The sequence below is a fragment of the Rattus norvegicus genome, chromosome 3 (assembly GCF_021556685.1).
Source record: "Rattus norvegicus strain SHRSP/BbbUtx chromosome 3, alternate assembly SHRSP_T2T, whole genome shotgun sequence".
Classification (NCBI taxonomy): Eukaryota; Metazoa; Chordata; class Mammalia; order Rodentia; family Muridae; genus Rattus; species Rattus norvegicus.
This window is the reverse complement of record NC_141536.1, coordinates 61426804-61450790: the sequence shown is the minus strand read 5'-3', so window position 1 is coordinate 61450790 and position 23987 is coordinate 61426804. Positions and strand designations below refer to the sequence as shown.

General features: G+C 42.5%; 1 long non-coding RNA gene across 1 annotated transcript; it reads right to left on the bottom strand.

Moving 5' to 3' along the window:
- Positions 1-14833, bottom strand: LOC134486391 (uncharacterized). Its single transcript, XR_015683624.1, has 3 exons — positions 14799-14833; positions 2221-2358; positions 1-637 (listed from the first exon to the last, which is right to left on the bottom strand). It is a non-coding gene; the product is annotated as an uncharacterized LOC134486391 (long non-coding RNA).
- Positions 14834-23987: the final 9154 nt, after the last annotated feature.

Sequence of the window (23987 nt, the reverse complement as noted above, 5' to 3'; positions counted from 1 at the left end):
TTAGGAAGGAGAGCATTTATTTCATCATCTTATAGCATCATCTTATAGCTTACAGTCCATCGTGATGGGAAGTCAGGACAGGAACTCAAAGCAGGAACCTGGAGGCAGGAACCGAAGCAGGAAGCATAGGGACTGTTTTCTGGTTCAAGCCCCATGGCTTGCTTGTTCAGCCTGACCCTTTTTATACAACTTATGGCCATCTGCCCAAAGGTAGCATTGTCCACAGTGAATTGGGCCCTCCCAGGTTGAAAATAACTCAAGAAAATGCCCCACAGACTTGCCCAAGGCCGGTCTGATGGAGGCATTTCTCAGACGAGGTTCCCTCTTCTCAGAAGACTCCAGCTTGTGTCACACTGACCAAAAAGCCAAAGAACCAACACAGCATCTTAGGGAAGCAGGTGGTTTAGAGAGAGCCCTGTAGATCTGGAACTTGTAGGTAACAAGACCTGGAGACGTACTTATGGAAGTCATGGGACAAATGATACCATCTCCAGACGCCACTGTGCAAAATGTAGGTCACAAGCAGAGGAGGTAGGAGAGAAACCAGAATGACAAAGTCCTCAGTAAGGCAGGAAGAGATAGGACAACCGAACAAGCAGATAAAAGGAGAACCAAAGGAATTCCTGAGTGTGCCGGCCTGCAGAGAGAGGGGGAAATCAGAGGTTAAGTCACTAGGCTTGGTAATGAAGAGAACATCAATGACTCAAAACCAGTCATTTCAGTAGTGTAAGGATCAAAACCCAATGGCAAAAGGAGTGTGGAGCTAGCAAACCAATGTCTCCTCTAGAGCCATTTGCTGTGAATTTGCAGAAAATTAACTGCATGGTGGCAGGGAATTCAGTATACAGCCACGTGTGTTATCCTGTTAGGTTGTATGACCTCCAAACTCAATTCAACATGCTCTAGTCAAGTTGTTATGACTTATTTCTGCCTGGCTCCCAGGTCTTCGAAACAGTCTTCCCTTATATATTGTTCCCTTTCTCTCTGCTTTAAGTTTCTTGGTCATTATAGACACAGAAACTGCAATTGTCTAATTCAGGTCAGCTCCAGATTCCAATGAAACAGAGTTCTCTCCTTCCAAGAATTTTGAACTGTACCAAATTGTATTCTGTAGTGGATTTTCGAGACTGGGCCTGGGTGTCTCATGTTGTAAGTGGGGGAGCCGGGGCGTGCTTCAGTGATGGATCCCAGAAAATAATTCAGCCGTCAGTGTTTTTACCGCCTGACAAAACACGTGTCTCTTCGTCAACGTCACCTCGATGTTTCAACAGTATCCTTGTCCCAGTGGTAGCTCCTTGTGTGAATCCAACAGATTTAAGAACTAAGAATGAGCACTAAGGACTGGGTGTTGAGTCACTTCACACCGCAGCCAAAGAGACTTCTGTGAACAGTCAACACACTTTTGCTAATATATTTAAGAATCTTTTGGCGAGTTGAGCTGAGCAGTGAGGGGTTTTCCATTTCAGATGGCAGAGCAGAGGATGCTTTTTCTCTTACACGTAAGGAGCCTTTCCCACAAAACTCTGAGATCTCAGAGTCTGAGGTAGAGTTTGAGTCTAACACGGTCTGAGCGGTTGAACCACACACGTCTTCCTCATTTGGTGGAAAGAATAAACAGACATGAGGGTGCCTGCCTCACTTCTGAGAAGAGAACACTTTTCCTCATCCTGATGAAGATCAGGAATCCTCATTGGTAATTAGGATTCTTGTTAACAGTTACCTGTCTCCTGAGTTACCCATCTGTCTCCATGTTGCCCTGGCAATGTCTACCTAAAACAGTTTTCTTTCTTCTCTGAGAATAGACAACACTTGCTATACCATATTGCCCTCTCTGGTCCTTGAACTAATAAAAGTCTCAATAGCATCTGTCAAATTAGCCTCTGATTACTCTGTTCACACCTTTAGAAGTACTGAGAATAAAGGACCACTGAACGCCCAGTTATAAATCGGACATTTAGACCACTTCTTCCAACATTCAAAGAGCATTGCAGATAAACGGTTATAAAGACTGCAAGAGGGGCTGGGGATTTAGCTCAGTGGTAGAGCGCTTACCTAGGAAGCGCAAGGCCCTGGGTTCGGTCCCCAGCTCCGAAAAAAAAAAGAACCAAAAAAAAAAAAAAAAAGACTGCAAGAACAGGGAAAGGGGGAGAGTGGTGTAGAACACTGGCTTCTGGACACGACATGCAGTTACACTCTCAAAGTCATAACAGCCATTCTTACCTGCACAAGGTAGGGCCAATAAGAATGCTTTTGTGGAAGCAGGGCTCATTAGTGGTTGATTGGGGAGGATAATGGATAGTCTTGTTTGTCATCTTGACAGCATTCAGGATCAACTAAAACACAAGGTGCTCGATGTTTCTGTGAAGGATTTTTTTTGATTAGATTATTTGAAGCAAAAAGAATCACCTTGAATCTGGGTGGCACTTTCTGGTGGCAGCCTGGATAAAAGGACACGGAAGAAGGAACTTTTCTTTCTGCATGCTTGTTCTCATTCTTCACGGCAAGTCCATCTGTCTATCCTGTTGCTGTATCAATGATACTGGAACCTACTCCTTTAGTATTCCCACACGGACTGAAGACTAGAATCTCCCCAGGAATCTTCCTGGACCGAGCAACTAACCGATTCCCCATCTTTCCAGTGTGGGACAGCCATTGCTGGAGTGCCCAGACTTTAAGCATCTTTAAGCCAATCTAATAAATCTGCTTTTTTTTTATCAGTTCTGATTCTTTACAAAACCCTAACACAGGGAGGAAGGGAGGGAGGGAGAGATATTTTCATCAGTGGCATAGCCACTGGCAAGTTTCCATATTCTTGTAAACAAATGTTTATTGATGTTCCTGTAGACCCCTCCAGTGAAACTCATGGATGAGAAAGAGACAGACAGACAGACACGAGAGAGAGAGAGAGAGAGAGAGAGAGAGAGAGAGAGAGAGAGAGAGAGAGAGAGAGAGAGAGAGAAAGGTGGGAGGGAAGGAAAATAAAAGAAGACTAGTTAGGATGAGGTAGGATGGGAATTAGTGAATGAAGGGGACAAAACACAGTAACAGACTGTAAATATATGAACATGATGTACACATTTCTATACACATGTGTAGAAAGGTCATTCAAAGGAAACATTGTTGCATAGATCGAGTTCTAGGTGTTTTTACCAACAGCTATGTTTCCAAGGGCTAAGTCTTAGATCTAAAGTGAGTGGACTTTATGAAAACCTGTTTTAGGAACCCATGGAGGAGTCCTTTGGAAAGTGAAAATATGGCTCCTGTTGAATAGTTGACACCATGACGGGCCTGTCCAAAATCCCTTGGAAATGTCATTTTAAATAGAAGATGGGAAAATGTCAAATTCCAATTATGGGAACTACACTAGGAGGCGACTTTACACTTTAAGGTAAAAAGTGGAAATTCAATATGAAAATCCAGGAGGGAAAAAATGTGCTCTTTCCATCTATGCTTCTTGAAATGTTCTATAATGTCTAGACAGATGTGAGCTGGCCATAAGATTCTGTTTAACATCAATAGTTTAAGATGATGTTAAAAATCCAAGATGGGGTGTAACTCAAAGACTATAAATAAAACCTTCCAATTCACAAAATACACACTTTCCTGACAACTGTTAGGAAAATCACTACATTTGCTTATGGTATTTTCCACATCTGTAAAACGCTTTGCCAGGAAGGATATTAATAAGGGTGAGTCTTGCTGTGAGATAAAGCGCTTTGTGACAAGCAGTGGAAAACTGGAATTTTAAAATCAAAATTTTCCCTAGAAGGTAAATTAGTATCTCATTTGAGACTGGGTCAGTTTTATGTTGGCATAATCTAGAGATAGCTAAGTCAGAAATAAAGGGTCAGACCCATCGGGCAGATACAAAATGTTCAATTTGAAGTGCTTTCAATTGCGACATTGAAGGAATTTGTAAAGCTTGAGTTTTTTTTTTTTCCACAAGAATAATAAAAGCCTTGAGTTATGTGGCAACATTCGACTCCAAAACCACCAAGTCACACCTACTGGCTCGTTGGCCAGATAGAAACAAATGGAATTCAGACTGATTCTCCTAGGCTCACAGATGGCTGGAGTGTGCGGGCCACAGCTCCTGTAAAAGCTGGAGAAGGGAAGCACAGATGTTTATCCCCCCAATGAGAAAGCACAGGCTTCCCAGGGGGACACGCTCAGTCACAACACAGGGTGTCAAGTGGCTTCAAGGAAACCTGCTTTCAGAGGTAAAGCAAGAACTTCCTGATTGGATACTGAAATCCTTACTCAAACGATTTTATAAGTATGGCAGCCATGGAGTTTAGGAAAGGGTGGGAAAGTAGGCAGAGTTAGGGCCTGGGATACAACTCAGTTGTAGTCTGCATGAGGCCCTGGATCTGATCCATGGTACAACAACAGAGAGGGGGAGGGGAGGGGGAGAGGGGAGAGGGGAAGGGAGAGGGAGAGAGAGGTAGGTGGTTTCTTTCTTTCCTCTTCCTGCTCTTCCTACTCAGGAGAAATAAAGAAAGAATAAAGAGAGGGAGGAAAAAGGAAGTCAGACTTAGTAACCGATGAAAAGGTTTATTTATTTATTTTTAACATTCTGGAATCTTCTATGAAAAGATATGTCAATATAGAAATGAACTCTTTCGTGTATTCCAAATGGCTTCTGTGATGAGCAGGGAAAAGGCTCCAGATGATGACAGCTAAAGGCCTTCCAGGGTCCGCTGAGCATTTTGAAGTATAAGCCAGATAAACAGTCCTGTGGGTTTTGATTTGCGCTTTTCGGTATGCACAGTGGAGAGTGGGCGGGTGACATTTCATAGATATTTTTGTATCACTTTACAGTTCTCCACTTTAAATGAGAGAGAAATCTGAAAAACTTGTGTGTAACCCAAATTGTGGATTTTGAAATATCCTCATGGAGTTGGTTGAATAAAGGGTACAAGCAAGCGTTGTTTCTTAGCATCAGCCTCGGCCCAGCCTCTGTGAATGTCTCACTGGGTTTGAATAAAGCTAGGTCCAGGTAACTTATTACAGCCAATACTTATCTAGCTATTTCACTTTTCAGGCAAGGTAAAATTGCTAATTACTTCTTTCAATTTTTCTCTGAGGGTGAGTGGCTTCCATCACAAGTCCAGTGTTATTTCTACATAAGATTAACTGAACCAGCCACTGACTCAAATGAAAACTAATTATTACTTTCCTGCCCTGATCTAGGGTATTAGAACATATAATTAGGTGAACTCAAAATTATCCCAAATTACCTGAGAAACTGGATTTCTGGCATTGGTAACATCCTGATGTTCATTCTTCCCCAGAAAAGTGTATGGGAGTATCAGGCAGGAAATGTTTAAAGTTTGTGGAAGTCCACAGGAATATTAACTGGAAACTATGTTACCAGCAACTAATTATGGCTACTTTCAGTGTTTCTATGGCTTACAAACATTTACATTTGCATATGGTTGAAAACTTCAAAAGAGAAATACATTTTGTGATATGTTTAAAATTATATGGAATGCTTTAATAGGATAGTTATATTCCTGCGTTTATATAATCTATAGTTACTTTCGTATTACAAAAGCACCAATGAGTGGTTTTAATAGAAACTGTATGACTTGTATTTAAAGTATTTATTATCTGGCTTTTTATTTAAAAAGATTGCTGACATCTTGTATTTAACCTATGAGGTGATATGTATCCCAGCAATGGAGCCTAGCATTGGAAAATAATGTCCACTTGATTTAAGTGAAGTGCCAAAATATCACAAAGTTACTGAACATAGGAATAATGTATACATTCTATAAACATATAAGAATAAATTAGTCACATCAAGATGACAAACAAGTGATTTTAAAAAGAAATGTATTTTATTTAAATTTTTTCATTTAACATTCTTTGACACAGAGAATATGGAGACCAATGACCTCCATGACCTCTAGGCTTCTCCCCCTGAGCTCAAGGTTAGCGGTAAGGCAGCTTTCCCCAAATATAGTCCAAGGGGAAGCTGAATCCAATGAGTAGTTGGTATAATCCAGCCCCATGACTTCCCAGTGAACTAAATAACAATATAACTTTTACCTTGCAGAGACTGGGTCCTGTTTGGACCAACACCAGAGTTCACCACAGGAAAGACAAGAATCTACAAGTTCAGCAGACCCTGACAGTGGCCCACTGCTGGGAGACCCAAACATTTAAGGACCAAGTTGCTTTAATACTTCATCTTCTTTCTTCCTCCTCTCCCCTCTTCCCCCTCCACCTCTTCTCTTTTTTCCTCCTATACTCCCCATTTTCTCTTCCTACTGTACTTTGGATAGTATTTGACTGTGCCTTATTTAAAGCTTTTATGTGCTTTCATATTGTAGCTATCAAATTTTCTTTGTTTTTTTCATGATCAAGAAATCTTTCTTTCTTTCTTTCTTTCTTTCTTTCTTTCTTTCTTTCTTTCTTTCTTTCTTTCTTTTTTGTTTGTTTTCCTACTCACACTCTTGCCCCCCACCCCGATTTTGAGACAAGCTTTCTTTGTGTAGCCTTGGGTGTTCTGGACCAGCCTTGGGTGCTCTGTAGACCAGGAGATGTGTCTGCCTTTACCTCCTGGTGCTGGGATTAGAGGTGTGTGCCTCCACCATCTATCTAGCTTTCATCTAAAAAAAAAAATAGCAGTCTGTCTCTTCTTTTCCTTTTATTATTTTATTAACTCTATTTCCTCTCTTTACCATACCCTCTTCTGTACTTTCATTCATTTACTGTTTTTCACGAAATCTGAATGACTTTTCACCTCATATAACAGTGTGTGTTAATTTTGCCAGTTTCTGGTGTATAGGTATTGGCAATATATTTGTGGGATTTATTTAATTTTAAATGTGTTTCTTTATCTTGTTTGGCTTGGTGGTGGTGGTGTTATAGAGCAGTCTGTCATTTCTTCTTGACTTTTGAGTGGTTGAGTCCTCAAGCTGAGGCTGCTCATTACGAAGACTCTCAAATAAACCTGGAAGGGCCATCCAAGTCAACAGATATACAAATTGCAATTGCAACACCACAAAAGCTATGAAAAGTCTAGGTTATTATAAGTCCTCCAAATAATCAAAATCCTTTGACTATTGTGGTGGTTTAAATACACTTGGCCTAGGAAGTGGCACTATTGGGAGGTGTGGCCTATTTGGAGTGGGTGTGACCTTGTTGGAGGAAGTGTGTCACTGTGTAGGCAGGCTTTCAGGTCTCCTCGTGTACAAACTCCGCCCAGTGGGAAAGAGGCTACCTTTTCAGATCAAGATGTAGAACTCTTGGCTCCTCTAGCACCAAGTCTGCCTGCATAATTCCATACTTCCCACCATGATGACAATGGACTGAACCTCTGACACTGTAAGCCAGCCCCAGTAAATGTTTGCTTTTATAAGAGCTGCCTTGGTCATGGTCTCCTCATAGCAATGAAACCCTAACTAACTGCTGAATTCAAAGATACTGGTTCAAAGAGGGATAAACTGAGAAGCAGCTTTCATAGGGTGACTAATGAACATGACCAGTGACCTCCAAGGGATTGACTACAAGCAAGCAGATGACGATGTAAGGAAGCCAACCTAAGATCCAAAGAGCATGCATGCCACCAGCATAGATGAAACACATGCACTCAAAAGAAAAATAACAACAACAAAACTGGAAAAGTCTAAAAAAAAAAGCTGGATAAATTCCTAGGCCCATAAGAGCTACCAAAATAGAATTAACAGGACATTGGAAAACTTAAATAAAACCAGAATAAACAACAAGATTTAAACAGTGGCAAAGAGGCTCCAAACAAAGAAAATCCCAGGACAGATTGATTGCCAAATTATTTCAGACCTTTGAAGAACAGCTAACACTGATGTTCTTCAAATTATTCCACAAAATAGAAATCTATGAAGCCAGTATTACCTTGGTACTCTGGACTATGTAGAGATATAGAACATACAAAATTAATCTCTCTCTCTCTACACACACACACACACACACACACACACACACACACACACACACGTATATATTATATATACATACTATGGAGAGAGAAGGGAGAGAGAAACAGAGACAAGTAGAGCAGATGTTTATTGGAATGACTTACACCGGGCTATGGTCCTCATAATCCAACAACAACTGACTATAAAAGAAAATCCAAGAATTTAGTAGTTGCTCAGTCTACACGGCTGAATGTCTCAGCTGGCCTCAGTATCTGCTCAAATCCTGACGACGTAGGCTCTAATGCCAGTGAAGGAGCGGACTGGCCAGTGAGAGAGCAGGCAGGTGAAGAGCGAAAGCTTCCAGCAGAAAGTGTTCTTCAGATTAGATCTGTAATAAAGATCCAAAATAAAAGTGTGTCTTGCCCCCTCAAAGATCTAGATTTGAAGTAGGTCTTCCCACTTCAAATTAGGCAGAAATCTCTTGCAGGAGTGCTCTCTGTTTTGGGGATTTGGTTAATTCCAGATGTAGTCAAGTTGACAACCAAGAATAGCCATCGCGGTACCCAAACAAGGTAAGTACACAACAGTAAGAACTGTAGACCTCTCCCCGTTGAACACAGGTGTAAGAATGGAACCGTGTAGGACATGAACAGACCCAGCAACAGACAAAACAGAATCGTATCAATAGATCTGGAAAAGACGACAAAGTTCATCACTCCATCATGATAAAAGCTCTGGAGAAATGAGGGATGGAGGGAACACACCTCAACATAGTAAGAGTCTGTATATGACATTTCTACAGCCAACATGTCTAAATGGGGAGAAAACTGAAATGGTTGTCTCTAAAAATAAGAAACACTAGAAGGGCATTCACTCCATTCTTTTTCAGTAGAGTTCTCAAAGCCTTTGAAAAATAAAGCAAGAGAAAGAAAAAAAAAAAGAAAGAAAGAAAATCTAACCCTTTGTATGGATAACATGATCCTATGCTAAAGGACCCTGAACACTCCAACAGAAAATTCCTAGGTCTGATAAACACTCTCATCGAAGTAACAGGTCATAAAATTAACATACAAAAATCAGCAGCTTTCTGTCATAGCAATACCAGTCTCACTAGAAAGAAATCATTTAAAAATTCCCACTGACTGCTGCTTACAACAACAACAAAAGCCCTAAAACAAGCCCAGCTAAGAAGAGGAAATTCTTAAAACTCAAAGAAGTCAAAGAAAGTAGGAAGATGGAAAGACCTCCCATGCTCATAGACAGACAACAGCTATTATAAAACATCGGGGTGGAGATTACTCAAAAACAAAGAGAAAAAAAACAAAAAATTAAAAATAGCAGTACCTACCCCATATGAAATAGTCAAATCAATATACCACCGAGATGTCCGAATAGCCATACCTGTTATTGCATTGTTCACAAGAGTCAAGATGTGGACCCACCATATGACTAGGACCAGAATGGATAAAGAAAGTGTGGTACACACAGACGAAGGAATATTATTCTCCTGTAAATAAGAGTAAGAGTACATTTACAGGGGAACGGATGAGAGTGGAGATCATATTTGGCAAAGCAAGCTAAGATAGACATATATTACCTATTTTCCTCACATGCAGTCTATACTTCAAACTATGCTATATATTTGTAGAAGACGCATAGAAGTAGGAGCAGAGTATGGAAAGAAAAGATCTGAAGAGGAGAAGACAAAGGAAACAAGGAAGATAAAAGACAAAATATCATGCATTTTTACATATGAAAATATACATTTGCTGAGCAGGGCCTGCAGGGGCCCACCCCAGGTCCTCTGCACGTTCATTATGGCTTCCAGTTTGATGGTTTTGTGGGACTCCTGAGTGTGTGAATGAGTGTCTGATGCTCGTGGATTCTCTTTTTGCTATTTTCTTTCTGTTGTTTTGTCTTGTCCATCTTTGACGTGACGGTTTTTGTCTGCTCTTACTGTATTTTATCTTGCTATATTTTTAAAAAATAAATGAATGAATATATGAGTGAATGAATGAAAGAAAATCTAGCCACCAGGGTAAAGGATAACCACTAAGTTGTCACTGATGCCTGCTGGGAGATGGAAAACCAGTTTTCTCCAGTGGAGTGTCACTGGGTATATGAACTACTCCAGGGCAGGCCTCATGTCCGGGAGTAATTAACTCACACATAATGGACTCTGCGGTCTTTTTTTTAATGTGCTTTTACTTGGTTACAGCTTGTCGGTATTGTCTGTTTTCTTTGGGGGAGGTGTTGTTTATTTTTATTGCTTTCTTGTTTTGGAGGGGGTTGTAGGTGTGTTGAATTGTTTGTTTTTTGAAAAAGAACATTTTTGAAAAAGAAATTGGGTGGTAGGGATGCAGAAAGGGGAAGGGGAAGAGCACGATTAAATTATATTTAAATTTAAATGCTGTTTTAAATAATAAAAATGTAATAAAAAAAGAAATACACATGTGAGAGGAAACTGGTACCAAAATGTGGCGAGGGATGGGAGAGCACATTGGTGGGTCCAAATATGAGCAATGATATATTTGTATGAAAACTGCTGTGATGAAATACATAGATTTATGCACAGAGAGAATCTACTTTAGAATAGAACAATAAAAGTAAGAATAGTTATCCTCCTTTGGTTTATTTTCTTCCAATGTTTCTTGCGTGTTTATGCATGTGCATATGTGTTTGGGGTGCTTATGTAAACGCATGTCCACATGGGTTTGGGTGCATATATGTGCAGTTACATGAAGAGGTCCAAGGTTTACTTTGGAAGTCTTCCTCCATATTTTTCTTTGCAGCAGGGTGTCTCAAGTGAACCCAGATCTCACTGATAGGACCATTACAGCTACACAGCTTGCTCTGGGGTACAGCATTACGATAGGACAACTACACCCCCAGGAATTTGGGGACTGACTTTCAGTCCTCATATTTTCATGGCCAATGCTTTACACACTGAGCCATCTCCTTTATGTAGCTATAAAATGTTGGTAAGCAATAACTTTTGGTTGTCTTAAGATTTCTTCTTTTTGTGGTGATAAGGCCCAGGTTTTGAGCTGCATAGATGACTGCATGATTGGAGACCAAGAGTCTGACATTCCCAGCTTCCCTTGCAGCTACAAGTGGCTGTTTGGCTGGTTTCAGTTCAAAGGACTCTCAGGACTCAGTCCTCAGCTATAGCACATGCATACTTTGCCTTTGTCCTCCATCTCTGTTCATACTGATGCCTGAAGCCCCAAATGGTTTCTGGATTCATCTCTGAGGCTGAGTCCCTCCAGAATTCAACACTGATGCATAGCGTCTGTTACTGCTCTGGCCCTGAACTGCCAAATGGACTTATGTTTAACAGAGAAGGAAGCTTCTATTTACTTTAACCCTGTTATTTACAAGTTTTTGTCACACATATTTAAACTTAATCTTAGGTATGTAGGCTTATGAATTTTGCTAAGTTCAGCCCTTTCACTTAACACAATATCATCTTTTATCACTAGGTAATCACTGTAGCCATAATTTTTAATGACTGTTTACAACCTCATCTCATAAATGTGTTTCAATGTGTATAAACAACTTGTAGTCATTTGATGTTTTACTTAAACTTGATTCATTCATTTAGCTCTAAAAGTATTCTGTATTGAATGTGCCTATTACTACTTGAAAAGCTATATCAAGTATTTTTTCCTATCTATTTATGACACCATTCAATAATCTTTGTATCTCTTTCACTCATTTTTTAATCCCTTCTAGTACTGACTTTATCCTGTTTAAAATTCTTATAGAGTTGATTCCTGAGTAACTCACTGTATTCAATTAACTTCCATATTATGCCAGTATTCAGTTTATTTTACTTATGATACCCATGAAATGACCTGAGGGCAAATATACTAAAATATTTATAACTCAATTTTTAAACTCTGACCAGTCTATTTTACCCAGGTACTTTATAACTTCAGACTTCTTTCTACAGTTAGTCTGCCTTTGAAAAGCAATGCCCAAAACAGCAAGGTCTAACTGGTATTTTTGCCAAAGCCCCGTCAAATCCATTGTTTTATTTGAATCCTGAATTGTATTATTATGACGTCACTCAGATTAGCCACATTCAGCTTCTCGGTCTCCTCAAATTCAAAACCATAGGATTTCTAAAAAGAACTTAAGACTTTGCTTCACCGAAATTGTTCTGCAATGCTCCTGAGGAGACAGCTGTCAACTCTGTTGGCTACAGCCCCAGTGCTGGCTTGTGCTTGCGGACAGGGTTCTGCAGTCAGGTCAGAGCCGTTAGCCTCGTGCTAACTATGGTTGCAGCTGTCTTCAGTCATGCCGAGCATGGTCCGGCACCGTCATCCATCAGAGCACATCTCTGTGCCTGCTTTAAAAGCAGATCCCTGTAAAGTAGGACAAGTAACTGAAGCTTTGTAATCGTTCAGCATGGGGCCTCAACTCTCATCTTAACTCGATGGGATGCACCTGGGAGAGGCAAGAAGTGTTTGTAGGAACAATAAATCACAAGAGAGGCATTCTACAGACTTTTAGCTTTTGTTTCTGACAACAGAGTGATACACCACCCTCTGAGTTCAACTGGCTCCTCCGAGCAGAACTTCTTCTGTCCTTCAAATGATTTCTCTGCCGGTAAGGTTCAAGTGTGACTGGACAAAAATGCAAGCAATTCATAAGATAATGATTTTCTTTTTCAGGGAAGTGCCCACTAGACCAGCAGGAAGTTTTCTATAACTAAGTCGCATCTGTACAGATGTTCCATATAAAGTTATAAAGAGGATTTAAAATGGAGATCTTCCAAGGTTAGGTACGCAGATAGCCTTCGTAAATCCCATACGAGTCAACTTTTATATCAAGGCAGTGTAAGACAGGAAAGGGAGCTTGGGGGCAGATAACAGCAGGATCGGGAAGAGGTCATCGAGGACGTCTGCTAAACAACCCTAGCTGAGGTCAGGCAGCTTGTACAAAAGATTTCATGGGGAAAACAGTTAAACCACACAGCAGAAAGGTCACGGAAAATGACTTTCCCAGTTTGGTGCCGTCGGAACACATTGCCACAAACACAGACACATGTGTGTGTGGGGGGGCAGTGGGGAGACACTTTCCATGCTAGTAAGTAAATTTCTACACAGTGGGGCTTCTCTGAGCCTTCAGTAGAACAAATAGACTGCTTGTCTCCAAGAAAGGCTCTAAACTGCAGCAATTTCTCAAATGTATTTGGCACCTAGTGGGGGATTCTATTTCCATCTCCTAGAATATAGAATATGGAATTGGAATATAGAATGTGGAATATAGAACATAGGATGTGGAATATAGAACATAGAATGTGGAATATAAAATATAGAATATAGAAGAGCACAGAAGTCCATGGTCATTCTGGCTTTAAGGCTAGCATAGAATGTGTGCCGAGAGAGAATAAATGCTTTCTCCTCTAGTGCACTTCAGGTAAGAAGTTTAGGTCTGAACTGCAGGGCCTCCATGAGGTATTAGCTGCTTGAATAGCCCTTGAACACCCGAAGAGAAAAACTTATCTGGAATCAGGGGGAAAGAACTGAAAATTCCATTATAAAGTTGTTAATTCATTCCATTTGTAAAACCACAGCATTTTAAAACCTGAGAAAGATCTGAAAAGAACCCCACTTTGGACAATTCTTGGACTTTACAATGAGAAAATTGAGTGGTTTGCCCGAGGTCATCCAATTAGTGGGAAGTCTAACGCAAGACAAGACCTAGTTGTGATAACGGTCCTATCGTGTTCTCGTAATCCCCATACAGCAGGCCAGTTAGGATTTTTTTTTATAGCACATAAAAGGAAAACATGAAAGGGTCTTCCTTTGCTAACCCTTCACCAAGCTCTCCTCTCAGAGATGACAGTTGCTGTTGCTTTTCACTTTGGGCGTAAATGTGCACTATTCAACTTTTGTTCCACGCTCTGCTTCCCCATCAACTTTAGTAAGGACTCAGTAAGCACTGACCATGTGCTGGCCTTGCACAGTCTGAGTCTGCTTTCAAAGAGCTCGGTTGGTGAAGGAGGTAGAGCAGAGTGCCACATCATAAACTTGTTAAGGCACTCAACAAGGAGCCCCGTGGCTTGAATTGTAAGAAATCAGGGGGTGAGGAAGAGACCGTCAAGAAGAAATTTTATTTTTGTTTATGTGTATGTGTCTGTGTGAGTGCAAACCACTTGTTTGCCCCTTAAGAGAAGAAGAGGGGTTCGATTCCCTGAACCCGTGATTGTGCGCAACCCATGGATGCTGAAAATCAAACGCATGTCCTCTGGAAGAGCAGTGAGTGCTCCTGACCACTGAACCATCTCTCTGGACCCTTAGATAAAAATCTTAAAACTCAAGGAGCAAAGCGGACAAATACCGATATGCCGTTGTTAAGAGCAGCAAGCAAAAGCACGGAGCAGCAAGGTGCGGTACATTCTGAGGCAGGGAGACAGGTTTAAGGGTACAGAGGCATCACTCTGGTACCCCTCGCTGAAGATACAGGGCCCACATGTTTACAAAAGCTCAAACTGGAAGTGACGTGGCGATGGGATTAGAATGAAAGAAGGGAGCCTAAGGGAATGGTCCAAAGTGTTGCATTAGCTGCATAACGTTACTCAAATCGCCCCTCCGCCGGCAGAACGCGTTCCTTGCCACCCGCCAAAACGCTCTGGATTCTCAAATGAGAGATGCACACATGCAGCCTTATTTTTAAAATCTCCCTAAGCGGCTCAACGGCTGGGCCACTCCCGAATTTCCACGTTGCTAACACCTCCCTTCCGATACTCCCGGATTATTACTTACTAAAATCTATATTCCATCTTTGCTACCCCAGACCCAACCTGGGGAGGGGACCCTGGGGTCGCTCTTCCGGAGCTCTTAATGGCTCTATGCGTTCTCTCCTGCAGCTCTCAAACCTTACCTTCCTGCTTTCCCAGCACGGCAAGATGGCGATTCTCCTTCCTGTGGTTCCCTTGCCCGGGGAAATCTAAAGTCCCGCCTCTGTCGCTCTGCCCAATCATTGGCTGCTAGCAATTGTATTTACCAATTAGAGCCAACGGGGGGGGGGGGGGAGGACTGAGCGTCTCGCCTGCATTTGTGAGAATTCCTGTGTGATCTTGGAACCCAATTAACATAAGCAATAGACCAAATCCACAACACCATGGAGTACGTGAGGAGAACCTGATGGGAATGGAAAAGGGTCAACAAGAACAGAAGCAAGGGACCTCTCCTTCAAAGACAGATGACTATAAGCCAGCACAGGAGATGAAAGTGAGCATGTAGACTATACTGGAGGCATTTTGGAGGTGATTTTCTAGGTATTTCTATAAGACTAGGGACTATGGGTACGGACAAGGTGAAGGACTGACGACGACCTTAGATTTCTAAATATTTGGTGGTATCCTGTTCTGAGTTATAGGCAGGGGAGGCACATGAGTAGCAGCAAAAATGTTTCAGACATGTTAAATGTGACATTCTGGAGAATGGCGAGTTGAGCATTGGAGATGCAAATGTCAAGAGCGGAGAGACCAGGGAGGAAAATGTTACTACAGAAAGCCTCAACACGCTGCACAGCTACCGTATTTAAGGCATGGGACATGCACATTTTGCTCTGTAAAGGATACACAGAAAAAAAGACAAGGCTCAAAAGACATGCTGCTGAGGGCAGAAAAGAAAAAGACCCAAGAATAGTCCAAGATACAGACTTAAAATGGCAGCTGAAGGGTTATGGGATGGGTGGTCCAGCAACTTGGCGATGATAAAGGAACTGAGGATTAAAGAAAATGGGGACTGGAAAATACAAAAGGAAGAAGTAGTTCAGCGAGGAAGACTAGTGGTGGGTGGAGTCACAGTAACGAAAGCAAGAGAGGCAGGAAGCTGGGAACTTTTCCTCCTGAGAAGCCCATACTCTCCTGGATTGTAAGGTTTCTATTGAGAGGTCCAGTGCATTTGGCGTTGTAAGTTAGTTGATCTCCAAATGCTCCAATATGTTTTGGAGTCTGAATATTTCACTGGTCTTCCAGCCTTCTGTCTGTGGCATTTTTCTTCTGCTGGGTTGATCTAGCAGTGGTGATTCACACTCCATTTTTCACTTCGTTAGCTTGGTTCTTTTCACTCCCAACATTTCCATCTCTTTCCCCCCAAGATCTCAGTTCTTTGCCGACATTTCCCTCAGCGTTGCTCTCCTGCTGTCCTGTGTTGCTGACCGCCAGCAGTCTGTGATTTCTTTCCCTCACTGGTGGACTTGTTGACCGGTGCTGAGTATTTATTTTTAGGAGTGGTATTTGAACTCTGTCATTTCAACTATTTCAGGGTTTTGGATTCGGTACTTGAAGAGTCATGAGCTCTTGGAAGCAGCATAGTTCCTGGCCGTGAGCACTGTACTTTTGATATCTGTTCAGGAGTTTATTGGCGATCTTCTAAGTAAGCAGTAAACTCTTGAGCACTCTGTCCCCAGTGTCTCTCCAATAAGAGAAAAACAATCACAGTATAGCAGCAAATAGAATGAGATATAAAAATAAACAAAATAAATTGTACCCCCAATGACTATAGAGCAATCATAACAGCAGGAAAAGAAAGAAAGAAAGAGAGAGAGAGAGAGAAAGAGAGAGAGAGAGAGAGAGAGAGAGAGAAAGAAAGAGAGAGAGAGAAAGAAAGACAATGTAGAATGTTGCCATGGCTCTTCTTGTCAGCCTGACTACATCTGGAACTAACTAAAACCCAAGCAGCTGGGTATACCTGTGTGGGATTTTCCTCTTACTTAAATCATCTGTAATAAAAGGGAAAATGTATAAGATCCACTTTTTAATGTGGATCTTTTGAAGTGAGAAATCCACCTTTAATGCAGGCCACACCATTTGCTAGCAGCCAATATAAAAGACACGGAGAAGGAAGCTTGCTCTCTCTTTGCCTGCTGCCCCTCCACCCCCCAGTCAAGCCTATTCCTTCACTGGCATTAGAGCCTACCTCTTCAGGATTCCAATGTAGTCCCAGGACCAGCTGAGACGTCCAGCTTTGTGGGCTAAATAACAACTGGATTCTTGGCCTTTTCATTGTTAGACAGCCATTGTTGGACTAGCAGTATCATAGCCTGTAAGCTACTTTAATAAATAATGTATATATGCATATATATTCACCTATATATTTGTTCTATAAATTCTATTCCAGAGAACTGTGACTATTATAATACAATAGTGTGCGCCAAAATTTTGAAATTAGTTCAAAAATATTAAATGCATTTAACAAGGAGAACATGGAAAGGAGAAACAAGGTTAAATAAAAGGAAAAAAGAGAAGAAAAAATGGAAAAGAACGTCATGAAGGAGGAAAGACATAAAAAAATTCATTCCGTAGAGAAAAATGTATAAAATTGTTAAATAGATAAATTAATTAGATAAATGTAAGAAACAATAAAAAATCAAAATATAAAACCATTTTTATAAGAATAACATTGGTTTTCTTTAAGACTGTGGCTCCTCAAGGGGAGCTCTCCTCCATTGCTGGTGGGAGTACAAACTTGTACAACCACTCTGAACATCAACTTGGTAGTTTCTCAGGAATTTGTGAATAGTTACACTTCAAGACCCACCTATACCACTCCTGAGTATATACCCAAAAGATGCTCCACCATATCCCAAGGACACGTGCTCCACTATGTTCATAGCAGCCTTATTTATAATAGCCAGAAGCTGGAAAGAACCTAGATGTCCCAGAGAAATGGATACAGAAAACGTGGTATATTTACCCAATGGAATATTACTCAGCTATCAAAAATGAGGACTTCATGAATTTTGCAGGCAAATGGAAGGAACTAGAAAATACCGTCCTGAGTGAGGTAACCCAGACACACAAAAGGGCATACATGATATGTACTCACTGATAAGTTGATATTAGCTCAAAAGCTTAGAATACTCACGATACAACTCATAGACCATAGGAAGTTTAACAAGAAGAAAGGCCAAAGTGTGGATGCTTCAATCCCACTTAGAAAGAGGAACAAAATAATCATGGGAGGCAGATGGAGGAAGGGACTTGGATGGGAAAGGGGAGGAGAAGGGGAAAGGAGCAGGATTAGGCATGGGGAGAGACAGGAGAAAAGTCCAGAGGGTCAGGACAATGAATAGAAATATGTACCAGGGTGGGTGGAAGGGGGGACCAGGGAAACCACTAGAAAGTCCCAGATGCCAAGGATGTGAGAGGTTCCCAGGACTCAGTGGGGATGACCTGAAGGGGTTAGCCAAAATGACTAAGAGTGGGGAGATAAAGCCTGAAGAGACAACCTTCAGTAGATAGGCATGGCCCCCAGATGAGAGATGGGGCCACCCACCCATCTCAAAATTTTTAACCCAGAATTGTTCCTGTCTAAAAGAAATACAGAAACAGAAAATAGAGCAGAGACTGAAGAAAAAGTCATCCAGAGACTGCCCCACCTTGGGATCCATCCCATCTGCAGACACCAAACCCTGACACTATTGTGGATGCCAAGATGTGCTTGCAGACAGGAGCCTGGTATGGCTGTCCTCTGAGAGGCTCTGCCAGCACCTAAGACAGATGTAGATACTCACAGCCAACCATTGGACTGAGCCCGGGGAACCCAGTGGAAGAGTTAGGGGAAGAGCTGAAGGAGCTGAAGGAGATTGTAACCCCATAGGAAGAACAACAGTATCAACTAATTGAACCCCTCAGAGCTCCCAGAGACTCAACCACCAACCAAAGAACTAGACCCACACTCTAACCCCTGCCACATATGTAACTGATGTGCAGCTTGGTTTTCATGCAGGTCCCTCAACAACTGGAGCAATGTTTTCTCTAACTCTGTTGCCTGCCTGTAGATCCTGGTCCCCTAACTGGGCTATCTTGTCTGACCCCAAAGAGAAAGGATGTACCTAGTTCTGCAGTGACTTGAGGTGCCAGGGTGAGGGGTGTGGGGGGGAGGGGCCGTGGGGGGGGACTACGATGAGAAGGGGGGCTGTGATCAAGATGTAAAGTGAATAAATGAATGGATGAATAAAAAAGAAAAGAATTCAGCCCATATTGTGTTGATCTCACTCCAGTGGATGGCCCTACACCCAGAAGTATACATGCAACACAAATTAAACTCTGCGGGTTAAGTAAAAAAAGCGAGAGAAACTCAAAGTTGTAGGTGGGGTAGGGAATGTGGGTGGAGTTAGGGGAGGAGTCTGGCTGAATATGATCCGCTTGTATTTTATGAAATTCCCAAAGACGTACTAAAAAAATATTATAAAATAAAATAGTAATTTCAAAAATACTATTACATGTACTGGGGGAGATATGCAGGGATATAAGGAAGGAAAGGCAAATAAAGAAAATCAAATTTAACAGTTTCTGGTTCTCTACGACTGGGCTCTGACACATCAGGCAGGGCTGGACGGTTAGATGATGTCGGAACCTTTCGTTCCTTACATTTAGCCAGCACTGAGAGTCTCTGATTCCAGATAGACCTTAGTCTCCTGTGCAGTAGCGTCCCTTCTTCGTATTCCAGGATCCCCTGCTGGCCACACTCAGATCTGCAGTCCCAAACTCCTTGGACACGCCCCCAAATTTGCAAAACCGGAGTTGACCAATGTGTAAACAGAAAGGTGCTTCTTGGACCTGTTGAGTGGAGGAGGCAAAGAAAGCACTGTTGGCTGTAATGGTGGAAGAGTCTTCATCTTTAAAACCAACCCTGGATGGAGGAAGCAGCTGAGGAAGTCAGTTAGTCAAATGGCGCTTTGAAGTTCTCAGTCCTGTCGCGGTAGACTGAAGCAGGTGAGCGGTTCCAGATGATGGGCTACTTGTTGACCTCAGGCTCAGCGCTATCAGTCAGCACGCATCCTCAGATGATGGACTAAACTTCTACCAGTAAGGACAGGGCTGTCACCTACATTACCCAACACGAACTTTTGCACATCAGCTTTCTCCCCTCCTGTGTCCACCTCCGGTATCAGTCTCTCAGAGAGTGTGGCAATTTGACCTCAGACTCAATGACTTGATTAGCCCAGTATTAAGTTCTCTCTCTCCCTCCCCCTCCTGCTCTCCGCCTTCCTCACGACAGACCTCTGAGTCATGAGGAATGTAAATAGATGAGCTCTCCACTGCTCACACATCATGGCAGAGGAGTCACCCAAACCCCCAGCTGGATGTGAATCTTGCAACGACTGTGCACTTGCGTGTGTAGCACTGTTGGTCTTTCAATTTTCTTCTGGAGAGGCTCCTGTGTGCCATTGCCCCCACTGTAGTTACCCACAGCTCAGTGTGTGTCTGCTTGGTCCTTTCCACAGGGTTGCTTGTCCTGTGTCTCCACCTGTGTCTTCCGCTGTCCTGTGGTCTCTGATGCTCTTTCAACTCTTTCTCTCTTTGAAACAGAGACAATTCTTTGTTGTCTTATTTTTTTTCCCTATGTGACACATAAGCAACTTCTAATTGCGATTTCACCTCAGTGCAATTTAAGGATGGGTTACTACCAGAAATATGGTCTTGAAAAAGAAGAGCAAATGATTTGTATCAGAAAGGTGTGTGTGTGCGTGTGTGTGTGTGTGTGTGTGTGTGTGTGTGTGTGTGTGTGTGTGAGAGAGAGAGAGAGAGAGAGAGAGAGAGAGAGAATTGGGGGGGGGGACTTCATTGTAACCAGAATGTATCTAGTTTATCTTAAGCTAATATCAAAGAGTTGGGCACATTCCTGATTCCCCAGGGTCCACTGTACGCACCACACACCACTCTAAAGGTTTTATCTGTTTATGGTTTGCTGGAAAACTAAGTGGGAAAAACCGACTAGGGTTATTCTGATACAGTCATGGCAGTTGTGGCATTTGCAACTCAAGATGACTGTAGTCATGTCAAGCTGAACCCAAGGACGCTCACAATAGAGAAATGCTTCAAAGAGAACGGCTTGCACAGAGATCTAAAAATGGGAACCTACTAGGTGCGTTTGAGGTTCAGCAGGGGGAAGGCATGAGTTGGGATAAAGGCAGACTGCATACAGCCATGCAGCCATTGCATCTAAAATCGTGATATGTACCTAGTGAGATGGACACTGCTGGTTATGTCTCCTTTTTTTACCTGCCAATGCTGCTGTGTAGAGAATGGACTATCAGGAACACGGGGCTGGAGAGAGCAATCCTTCCACAGAACCCAAAAAAGACACGTTCGAGCTCAGACCAGAGCCAGTTATAAGAATAGGAAGAAGTAGACACTGTCAGGATATCTTCCGATATCATATATCAATCAATAAATTATATATGGAGTACCTGCTGTTCGCCAAGTCGTATTATAATTTTAATAGGTAGAGATGGTTAGTGTCATGACCACATTATGTCAACCACATAAATGGATGTTTTTATGTTTTTTTTCACAGTCAGAATTTATTGGCTCATAATAAATCTACAAGCCATGCCAACATCGCCAGCTTCAGTTCACCAAGCACTATTGGAACTTGGTCGATAAAGCCATTGACAATCACAGATTCTTTTATCCCACCTGTAATTCCTGATTTTAACTACTATGTCACACACGTAATGTTGTGTGGCTTTTGCTAGGAAGGTGTGAACAAATGTCACTTCACCCCAAATAAGGCACAGAGACTCAAGAAATGAGTCCACTCGCCTTAATTACCGTCCTATTGCTCTGAAGAGACAGCTCTACCTCAGCTACTCACAAAAAAAGAAAGCTTTTAATTGGAGGCTTGCTTATAGTTTCAGAAGGTTAGCCTGTCATCATCATGGCGAAACAGAGAAAGACACGGTGCTGAAGCACACGCTGAAAGCTTTACATTCTGATCAACAGGTAGAGGGAAAGGCTGTAGGTGTTCCCTGGGCTCTTGAAACCTCAAACCCCATCAGGAGCAACACACCTTCTCACTCCAACCACCATGGCACACAAACCCAACTTGGTGAACTAGCGAGGATATTGAGGACACAAGAAACCCACCCCTGCATGGGCGATGACTCAGGAAGACTCCATCCCTGGAGCTTCCGGAATGGCTAGCCATCGGCGTCGTGAGTTCAGCTTGACCAATTAGAAAGCTTCTCCTCACCCAAACAATTTTACTCCTTGTATAGCCTTGCGGGAAGGGTGGAGCTTTGTAAATCTTGTAACTTTTTGTAGAACTCTAAGCCTTGTAAATTTTGTTTTATTTCCTGGACTCTGTGTTTTTTCTACTTCCGGAGTCTAATGACGCCCCCCTCCTCTCCTCAGAAGAGACTTTCAGTCGGTAGACTTGCTTTTCTTACATTTCGGTTAGTGCTGAGTTTTTCTCATGACAGACAGAGCTCGGTCTTCAATTCAGTAGCTTGGCTTGGTTTTGGTCCAGGATCCTCTGCTAACCACAGGTAGTTCTGCAGCCTCAAACTCTGTTGGCACACCCCTAAGTTTGCACACTCTAGGGTGACCAATGTTCAAACGGAAGGCTTCTAAGTGTGGAGCTACACAGAACACACAAATATTTTGTGTGTATGTACGTGTCACAGAGTTGAAACAAATGTGTTCAAGAGGCTGAACTTAGGGAAGACCAGAGCAAGGGGAGCTGATGTTGATAGAAGTCACTGAGGGGTCTTCCAGAATGACAGTCTCTGCCCTTCGTGAACTCGTTTTGGGGGTGTGGTGGAACTAAGGTCCAGGGAAACTCAACAGTTTCCACAGTAGCCCTAGGACAGTGACTTTAGGGTCCTCAGGAATTTGAAATATGAAATTCACACACAGAGGAGGGGTTATGGAGAAAAGTTTATTTACATGGTACGTGGCTCTTAAGAGGGGAGGAGGAGAGAAAGAGAGAGATGGGGAAGGAGGGAGGAAGGGAAAGGGGGAGGGGAGAAGAAGGAAGGGAGGGAGAGAGGGCAGAGAGAGAGAGAGGGAGGGAGAGAGAGAGAGAGAGAGAGAGAGAGAGAGAGAGAGAGAGAGAGAGAGGCAGACAGGGAGAAACAGGAAGAGAGAGGGGTGCGAGAGAGACAGAGACAGAGACAGACAGAGACAGAGAGAGATGGAGAGAGACAGAAGAGACAGAGACAGAGAGAGACAGACAGAGAGAGAACACGCATAGTACACACAGCAGCAGCAGTCCTAGGAAGTAGGGGATGTTCGAGCTGCTAGTCTAAGGACATTGTAAGTGACGTGTGGCAGAGGCCAGGGTGAGGCACGAAGGGATGAGCTCATGAGTCTAGTTCCAGCATGATCTCACATATAGCCTCAAAGAACTCTCCTCTGGCACTCCTGACTCCAGAAAAGACACACCCAAACTGCTGCCTTGTGGGGGTCCCTTCCTTCCTTCCATGGCCATGTTCTATCTCCCGTTCTCATCAAGACAAACGCAGAGAGACTCAGTACAGCTGGTAAGATAAGATTATAAACGGGGAAACCAGTGGGAGCTGTTGGAAGCGCATAAAGCTCACTTAGGCTGAAGCATGGGGCTGGGGTAAGGAGATGCAGAGTTTGTGGAAAGCAGGAGGGGCAGTTCCCATGGGGAATCATTCCAAGCTAAAGCCCAGGGGACCGAGTTTGAGAATTGGTTGCCTGGTCAATTCCATGATACGATCCACGCACTAGGTGGGCTAGGGAAGTACAGTGAGTGGCGCCAAAGCTCAATATAAGGAGCCCTTTGTGTGAGTGCTGTGGGGGGAGGCGGGTCACAGCAATATCTGAAGTGCATTCAACAAGTTCACGGCCATGATTGATTTTTCTGGTATGTGTTTGACATGCTCAAATACCCATGCGTTCCTAGCTTTATTTGGTAAATTCATAGGTGGCGGTACTTCTGTTGCATAAGTAAGTTACCCATCTGTATGGTGGTTTGTGGGGGACAGATGGTGGCTGTTTATTTGCACAAACGAGACTCAGCATAGGTTTTTTTCCCCCTAAGCATTTTCATCTAAAATGTACAGCATAGTTGTTCTTTAAAACAGTCTTCAAGGCAAGGCATTGTTTGAAAGTTTGCGTTCATGCACCCTGAGCACTTTCAAACTCTCACACAATAGGAGAAATTTAGAGTGGACTGTAGTCCCCACAGGTAACATCCCAGATAGGAAAACGTATTCTAAAACAATGGATCTAGAAATGGAGACAAATGAGAAACACTTACTGGCAGGGAGGAGAAAATAAGAAAGAGGTACACAGAGGCAGTG